Source organism: Apium graveolens, chromosome 4, assembly GCF_009905375.1.
Source record: "Apium graveolens cultivar Ventura chromosome 4, ASM990537v1, whole genome shotgun sequence".
NCBI classification, from domain to species: domain Eukaryota; kingdom Viridiplantae; phylum Streptophyta; class Magnoliopsida; order Apiales; family Apiaceae; genus Apium; species Apium graveolens.
Window position 1 is genome coordinate 62,931,855 of NC_133650.1, and position 7,989 is coordinate 62,939,843.

At 38.1% G+C, this 7,989-nt stretch overlaps 1 non-coding gene across 1 annotated transcript; it reads right to left on the reverse strand.

The window, feature by feature from the left end:
- Positions 1-5,499: 5,499 nt before the first annotated feature.
- Positions 5,500-5,606, reverse strand: LOC141722012 (small nucleolar RNA R71). Its single transcript, XR_012575049.1, has one exon. It is a non-coding gene; the product is annotated as a small nucleolar RNA R71 (small nucleolar RNA).
- Between the last annotated feature and the right edge of the window lie 2,383 nt (positions 5,607-7,989).

A 7,989-nucleotide genomic window follows, 5' to 3' on the forward strand; every position in this document is an offset into this window, starting at 1 on the left:
CATATAGTGTTTTGAAATGAAATTAAATATTTGCTAAGTGTTGTTATGTGTTTATCATTTACAGATTTACTATATTTGTCATGTCTTCTGCACTATCACTCCGGAGCATACTAGATGCTCACAAGTTGATTGGTCCTAATTTAGCTGTTTGTTTTCACTATAACAAGTTGGGGCACTGGAAGAGGAACTGCAAGGTTTACCTTGCAGAATTGAAAAAGAAGAAGGGTAGTAAGACTACCGCTTCTAATTCAGGCATGTTCATGATCGAAGTTAATATGTCACTAGGTCAAATTTCTACTTGGGTATTAGATAGCGCCTGTGGTTCTCATATTTACAATTCGTTGCAAGGACTAAAGGGAAGTAGGACTCTTGAAAAATATGAGGTCATTCTACGTATGGGCAATGGAGCAAGGGTTGCGGCCATATCTGTAGGATCATTTAGTTTACATATGCCTATGGGCAAGACTATTATTTTGAATTATTGTTATTACGTTCCCTCTATTGTGAGGAATATTGTTTCTATTCCTATGTTGGATGTGGATGGTTTTTCATTTTTTATTAAGAATAATGAATGTTCTATCCTTAGAGATAATGTTCTTTTTGGACGTGGCATTTTAAATAATGGTCTGTATGTATGTGACGTATAGCATGATTTACTTCAGATTGAACAAACTAATAAAAGAAAATGAGATGATGAAAATCTGACCTATTTATGGCACTGTAGGCTAGGTCATATTAGTGAAAATAGACTGCGGACATTGCATAAGGAAGGGTTACCTGACCTCATTGATTTTAAATCATATCCTACATGCGAGTCTTGCCTATTGGGTAAAATGACCAAATCTCCATTTAGTGGACATGGAGAGAGGGCTGTAGATTTGCTAGGATTGGTACACACAGATATATGTGGACCAATGTCTACGCAAGCCATGGGTGGATTTTCGTACTTCATTACTTTCATAGATGATAGATCTAGATTCGGATATGTGTATTTGATGAAACACAAGTCTGAAGCCTCTAAAAGTTCAAATAATATAAACATGAAGTGGAGAAACAAACCAAACACAGTATTATAACTCTTCGATCAGATCGAGGTGGTGAATACTTGAATGGAGAGTTTCTACATTATCTCAAAGAAAATGGTATAGTCTCCCAGTGGACTCCTCCATATACTCTACAGTTAAATGGGGTATCTGAAAGGAGAAATCGAACTTTGTTAGACATGGTTCGGTCCATGATGAGCTATGCGAATCTTCCAGTATTCCTATGGGGTTATGCATTGGAAACCTCAACATATTTACTGAATAAGGTGCCTTCCAAATCTGTTCCTCAAACACCATATGAGATATGGAAAGAAAGGAAACCGAGTCTTAAACACGTTAAGATTTGGGGATGTCCAGCTTATGTCAAGAAAGTTGACCCAGATAAGCTGGAATCTCGATCCGTAAAATGTAATTTTGTGGGATATCCTAAAGAGACTTTGGGGTATTACTTTTACACCGATCATCGGGTGTTTGTCTCCAGACATGCTACCTTCTTGGAAAAGTAGTTTATCCTTGAAGGAAATAGTGGGAGCAAAATTGAACTTGATGAAGTTCAAGAAGCACAAACTACTACGGATCAAGTGGAAACACCTGTTCAGACTGAACAACCTTCTGTGGAATAGCCCATTCATAGGACAGGGAGAGTGTCTCGCCAACCTGAGAGGTATTATGGCCTTGTCATTGAGAATGATAATGAGTTGTCAATCATTGATGATGACGACCCTATGACCTATAATGAGGCTATGAGTAGTGTTGACTCAGAGAAATGGCATAGTGCCATGAAATCCGAAATGGAATCTATGTATACCAACCAAGTATGGACTCTGGTTGAGGCGCCTGAAGGTGTTAAGCCTATTGAGTGCAAGTGGGTATACAAAAGAAAGATTGGAGCAGATGGCCAGGTGGAGACCTATAAGGCCAGGCTCGTGGCAAAAGGATTCAAACAAAGGCAAGGGATTGACTTTGATGAAACTTTTTCGCCTGTAGCCCTGTTAAAATCAATTCGGATTTTGCTTGCGATTGCTGCTTACTACGACTATGAGATCTAGCAAATGGACGTGAAAACGGCCTTCCTCAATGGGGAACTTGAGGAGGAAGTATATATGACACAGCCAGAGGGTTTTCTTTCCAAGGGAAATGAACACCTAGTGTGTAAGCTGCTGCGAACCATATATGGTTTAAGGCAAGCTTCTCGTAGATGGAACATCCGTTGTGATGAGACAATCAAAGAGTTTGGTTTTATCAAAAACAGAGATGAACCATATGTCTACAAGAAGGTTAGTGGGAGCGCGGTAACATTTCTTGTATTGTATGTGGATGACATACTTCTTATAGGAAATGATATACCGATGCTACAATCAGTCAAAGTATGGCTATCAAAGAACTTCACCATGAAGGACTTGGGAGAAGCATCCTACATTCTCGGTATGAAGATCTATAGAGATAGATCTAGGAGAATGATAGGTCTTACCCAGGGTACATACATCCAGAAAGTGCTTAAAAGGTTTAGCATGGAAAACTCCAAAAGAGGTCTCATACCGATGAGCCATGGAGTGTCCCATTCCGAAAAAATGTCTCCTAAGACACATGAGGAAAGAGAGCGTATGAGTAAGATTCCTTATGCTTCAGCAATAGGATCTATCATGTACGCGATGTTGTGTACAAGGCCTGATGTTGCTTATTCAATTAGTGTGATGAGCAGATATCAGTCCAATCCAGGTGAAGACCACTGGAAAGCAGTGAAAAACATCCTTAAGTACTTGCGAAGGACTCAGGACATTTTTCTTGTTTTTGGTGGTGAATCTGAGTTGAAAATAGAGGAGATGTCAACGTCGAGAGAGTTGACACACATAACAACGTAGCAGACCCACTCACAAAGCCACTTTCTCAAAGTCACTTTGATCGTCATAAAGACAAGATGGGTATTAAATACCAGAGTGATTGGCTTTAGTACAAGTGGGAGATTGAAAGAGATATGTCCTAAGTCCAATCATGTATGAGGATTTAGGAATAACTTTTATGTAATCTGTTTTGATTTCATTGATATTAATAAAAGACTTGTTTTGTTTTTATTGCGGGCTCTATCTATTTAAATGTTTAAATAAGATATACCACAGTTTAGAGTAAAGCTTTTTATGGATTGTGATGAGATCATAATAATGAGACCTAAAAGATGATAACTCTAAACTTAAATAGTTCCTGGTCGTAGGATTACTAACTGGTAATTAATAATCCGCAAAGATCGGTACATACTATGCTTGCTTCATTATGAAGGATGTCTGTTCTCATAGACATTTGTGTGGTGACACTATAGTTAGTATGTAGGTGCTTATTATAGAATAAGTTCACTGAACATGACTCACACAGTTAAACAACTGATGGAGTTCACTCACGTGTCAGTAGTTGTTCACATAGTGATAGTTGTACAAGTATCCTTAGACTTGAGGTCATCATAGTCATCTTGTGTATACTGAACTATACTTTGGTTTAGTTCTTAGTCTCAAGGCACAATTATAATGGCTCTACCGGGTATAGGAATTTGTACAAGTAGATAGTGTATGATCAATAAAGGATCTACCCCTTCCAGTGAAGGAAGAGAATGTTCAATGCTGATCCACTTATGTTAGTTCAGGAAACTCTGGTCAGAGTGAATGAAATTAGAAAGGAGTTTCTAATTTACATTAAATAGAACTAAGCATAGTGAATGGGAAAGCAAGTGATTAAATAAGATAGGCTTGACACAAGTTCCATGCCTTATATTTAATCGTGACATTGCAGGGTAGAAGGAATTAATTGTACGGTAACTACTCACTGAATAGGTTCTTGGTATTCTAAGCAGTGAATTCGTATTATCTGGATAGTCGCGATATGCTGAGAAGTATCCCTCACGATGTAGAATAAATATGATTAATTAATTAATCATATTTAATGAATTATAGAATTTATATAAATAATGATAAAATAGTTTTATTATTATTTATTTCTACTACGGGCTTAATATTGAACCTACAGGGTCACACCATAAAAGAGAATGATTTAATGGTGGAAGAATTAATTAATAATGGCTGATAATTATTTATTTCTGAAATAAATAGTTAATTGGCAAATTTAATAATTGATTAAATGAGATTTAATTGATTAAGAAAAGGTTCTTAATATTATTAATTAAGAATTTAACTTTTGGAAATTAAATCAAGAGAGAGAATTATTTCTAAAGTGTTTAGAAAAAGAATTAATAATTAAAAGGTGTTTTAATTATTAATGAGAATAATAAAGGGTTAATAATAATAATATTTTATGGGAAAATTTTCAGCTGAAAATTTTGCCTATAAATATACTATTATAAACCGTATTTTAACCTCAACCAAAAAGATTTACAAAACCCTAATTTTCTCCATCTCCTCCTCCTTCATTACATCGTTTTCTTGGTGGATACTGGTGGAGTGCTTCACACTTGAGGAGCAGCTGCTAAGGATCTCCGCTCGTGGTTCTTGGATCGCTATTAAAGACCTCCTTCTTTCCATTAATGTAAAGCTTCTTAAGGTAAACATACTGAACTAAGAATTAAATATTATTTTTCGCATGGATCCTACGGAGGGTTTCGGTTTTTTTTAAGATTTAAATTTACGTTTTCGTTGCGTTTATGTGCTAAAAACCCTTCAGTAATGAAGCTAAAATCCCATGTTTGTCTCATATAGTTAATTCAATCACTTTTATTCTTAGTTAATTGCATGTTAGTTTAATCTTAGTTATAAATATCTCAACTTGTTATTGTCTTCGCATTGAGCGATAGCCATACCATTGTTGCATAGGTGCATAATCTTAAGTTAACTAAAAAGAGTCTATGTGGGAATAAATCTGATTTATATCGTATACTACTTGTGAACGCGTATACTTGCGTGTAAATTTAGCGCGTGTTTTCATCCTAACAAGTTTTTGGCGCACTGTCGGGGACTCGGTGTTAATTTTTAGTTTATGTGCTTGACATCAGTGGTCGTTAAAGTTCATTGACTCGGATTTTTTTACTTTCACAGTTTACTTATTTATGTTTCGGGTACTCATTACAATGGGAGATCCAGCAGCACCAACGAAAGTGTTGATGGATTTTTCTCAACCCAAGATCAACGACATTCAATCTAGCATTGTCAGGCCAACAATCACAGCTAATACCTTTGAGATCAAACCTGAAATAATTCAGATGGTACAGAATTCAGTCCAGTTTGGGGGTTCATCAACGGAAGATCCAAATATGCACATTAGGGATTTCATCGAGATATGCGACACCTTCAAGTTCAACAATATTTCTGAATATGCTATAAAGCTAAGGCTTTTCCCATTCTCTCTGAGGGATAAAGCTAAGTGATGGTTACATTCTCTACCAGCAGGTTCTATCATTACTTGGGAGGATCTTTCTTAGAAGTTTCTTACTAAATTCTTCCCTATGATGAAGACAGCTGCACTCAGGATTGCTCTTACTCAATTTGCACATCAATCGGAAGAAACTCTATGTGAAGCTTGGGAGCGCTACAAGGAAATGCTTAGGAAGTGTCCTCATCATGGCATGCCTGATTGGATGATCATCAATTATTTTTATAATGGGTTGGGAGCACAGTCTAGACCCATGCTTGATGCAGCATCAGGTGGAGCATTATGGACAAAGAGCTATGAGGAAGCTTATGGTCTAATTGAACTGATGGCTGCTAATGAAAATCAGTATCCAACCCAGAGATTGCCACAGGGCAAGGTAGCAGGAGTTCTGGAAGTGGATACAACTACGGCTATCACTGCTCAACTAAAGGCATTGTCTATGAAGACTGATTCTCTGGATAACTCTGGTGTTGATCAGATAACGAGTATTTGTAAGTTGTGTGCATGTTATCATGCGACGGAACAATGCGCTATATCTAGTGAATCAGCTCAGTTTGTGAGCAACTTTCAGAGATCGCAGCAATCAGTTCCAGCCACTTATCATCCTGACAACTGGAATCATCCTAACTTCAGCTGGAGTAAAAATTAGAGTGTGATGCAACAGCCTTATCAGCAGTATGCAGCAAAGCAATTCAACCCTCCTGGTTTTCAATAACCACAATTTGCACCAAGACAACAACTCCATCTTCAACAACAAACTCATGGAGGTGCAAGTCTATCTTCGAATGAAAAATCTATATTGGAGGAATTGTGGCTTATGTGCAAAAACCAGGCTCTTATATGCCAAAGCCAGGTTGTTTCTAACAACACTCTGGAGAATCAAATAGGGGCAAATTGTTAACACCTTATTGAATCGACCACCTGGAACACTTCCTAGAGATATAGAAGCCAATCCAAGCAAGAGGGAAGTTGAAGAACATGTGAACGCTATCACCTTGAGGTCTGTAAAGGTCGTAAGCCCCTAAATTCAGCAAGACGAAGAGCCTGAAAAATCTCAAGTTTCAGAAAATGAAGTTGTGACTGAAGAAGAAGTGATGAAGGATGCCGAGGTGGAACCAAGGAAGAAAACTGTGAAACACACTCCTCCTGAGGGTAATACAGGGGAGAAACAGTTCTATCATCCACCTCATTTTCCTAAGAAGCTGCAGAAGCAGAAGTTGGATAAGCAATTTGCTAAGTTTCTGGAGGTGTTCAAGAAACTTCATATCAGCATACCTTTCATTGAAGCTCTTGAACAGATGCCTAGCTATGCGAAGTTTATGAAAGGTATTCTCTCTTGGAAAGTAAAGCTCGATGACTTAGAGACCGTTGCTCTTACGGAGGAATGCAGTGCAGTGCTGCAACAGAAATTGTCTCTGAAGCTTAAGGATCCTGGAAGTTTCACTATTCCTTACATTATTGGAAACTTGACGTTTGACAAATTCTTATATGATTTGGGAGCTAACATCAATCTGATGCCCTTGTCTATCTTCAAGAAGCTTGGTCTACCTGATCCGAAACCGACATACATGCCATTGCAACTAGCTGATCGTTCCTCGCTTATCTACGAGGTATAGTGGAGGACGTCTTAGTCAAGGTGGAAAAACTCATCTTCCCTGCTGATTTTGTCATTCTGGATTTCGAGGAAAATAAAAAGATTCTCATAATCTGGGAAGACCATTCTTGGCTACAGGCAGAACTATGATCGATGTGCAAAAAGGAGATTTTACGATGAAGGTTCAAAATCAGAAGGTCACTTTTAATGTGTTCAAGGAAATAAAGTTACCCACGGATAAAGAGTAGTGCTTTAAAGTAGAGTAGGTCAACTCTGTCGTGAATTCGAAGCTTGAGCAATTTCCAAAGTAAGATACCTTAGAGAGATCCTTCATAGGGGAATCAGTTATTGAAGATGAAGAAGGAGCAGAACAACTACAAATTTTGAATGCACCTCCGTGGAAGAGGAAGTTGGATATGCCATTCGATTCTCTTGGGTTAGCAGAGCTAAAAATTTCTCAGGAGCGTCTCGAGCATTCTATTGAAGAAGCTCCCATATTTGAGCTCAACCCACTTCCAGATCATCTGAGTTATGCATTTTTAGGTGCACCCCCGGACAAGGGGTTGGATTATATCTATGATAATCTAAAGGGTGATTGGCCGGTTCCTCCCGTGCTTACAGAGGGTCCCTCGCGTGCACCACAGACAGTTGATAGGTTTGCTCTTGGTGATGCACAGTATTGAAGGTTGATTCGGCGTATTGAGGCCATGCATGACATCCACTGACGTTTTGCTAAAGATTTGACACTCGCTCTCGGTACTATTTTTTGAGACACTGGTGTCGAGGTTGATTGGCCACATGATCCTCCACCCGAAGAGAGTGATCCTCCCGTTAACTAGGTATTCCTGAATTCCTTATTATTACCTTCAATGAGGACATTGAAAATTTTAAGTTTGGGGGTGATAATGTAAGGATTAGTTTGTGTGTGTCCATATAGATTCATATAGATTCATGTTGCATGTTTAGTCTGATTGATAAGTTGAT